Genomic DNA, 1,133 nt, shown 5'->3' with positions numbered 1-1,133 from the left:
AACGTTATATATTATTATTATTATTATTATAACCATCACTCAAAACGTAACATATTATTATTATTATAGCCATCACTCAAAACGTAACATATGATACATCAAAGTGAAGGAAATTGAATGAGGAATACATCCCAAAATGAAACAATAACTATGCATTACAAGGGTTAGAAATGGCGATGTTGATGAGAAAAATACATTTTGACTGAAAAGATTACATTCACCAAACATGTGAATCATAATATACAGGCCAAGAGCATAATCCATACATTTCTGAATGCGCAGCTTTTTATTTGAAAGCAATATTCCTATTTTTGTTTGAGTTTATTCATAATGAGTCCGGTTAGATCATTTTGTTGATGCAACACCGCAAGAACTAATTCACTCGTTTTTCCCCAAACCCACGCTTTGACAAAGTGAAACTAGATGTTTTCCTTTCCTAAATCCTTTCTCAGTTTTTCAATAACAATAAAAAGTAATTGTAAATGTCGGATCGTGTTAAAACAAAAGAATACTGAGGCACGCTATCACAGCCGATATATCTCAAGAATCCATTCTTAAAGGAACTTTGTTTTTGTCAAAAATTCTATTTTTGACCTATGAAGCCTGATATCATCTCGGTTTGAACAAAAGTGTCTTTGGGTACCTTTCACCAGGCACGCTTACACGTGGTATCATACAAGAGGAAAAGGAGGGAGGGAACACGAGAGCTAGGAAGTAATTACAGAAGAAGCGAAGAAAAGAATCAAGTCTTGGGAAAGAAATGAACACAGAGATAGAAGTGTAGGTCGTCATGATTTAAATCAGTTTCACCGCAGGTTGAAAAACAAGCAGTCGACTGACCTGAGATCTAGCCGGGAACGCAAAGAAGAAGAAATCCCGTCAGGACAAGATGACAAACAGGACAGAGAGAACCAGAGGTTTCAGACTGAAGTTTTACGACAATCATTGGAAAGCGTATAAAGTTGGGTTTTTTTGTTTTTTAATAGTAGAGTTTTTACGGCGCTCACAACTGCATAAGGTCATATGAGCACCGAGAGGTGGATGTCAACAGAGAAGTCCTTACAGGGAATCAGACTTACTCTGCTCACCTCTCTAGCTTCAACAGCACAAAGTCTGCTTCGACTATCAAGGCA

The 1,133-nt window shown here is 36.8% G+C and overlaps 1 protein-coding gene across 1 annotated transcript in view; it reads right to left on the bottom strand.

Annotated features, from left to right (window-relative positions):
• The window catches only part of LOC101862220 (lupus La protein homolog A), a gene marked incomplete at its 3' end in the record, with an annotated part of 20,601 nt that overhangs the window by 2,315 nt on the left and 17,153 nt on the right, over positions 1 to 1,133 (bottom strand).

This window comes from Aplysia californica, unplaced genomic scaffold (assembly GCF_000002075.1).
Source record: "Aplysia californica isolate F4 #8 unplaced genomic scaffold, AplCal3.0 scaffold00837, whole genome shotgun sequence".
Classification (NCBI taxonomy): domain Eukaryota; kingdom Metazoa; phylum Mollusca; class Gastropoda; order Aplysiida; family Aplysiidae; genus Aplysia; species Aplysia californica.
Note: the sequence above shows the minus strand (reverse complement) of the source record. Positions and strands in the feature narration are given on the sequence as shown.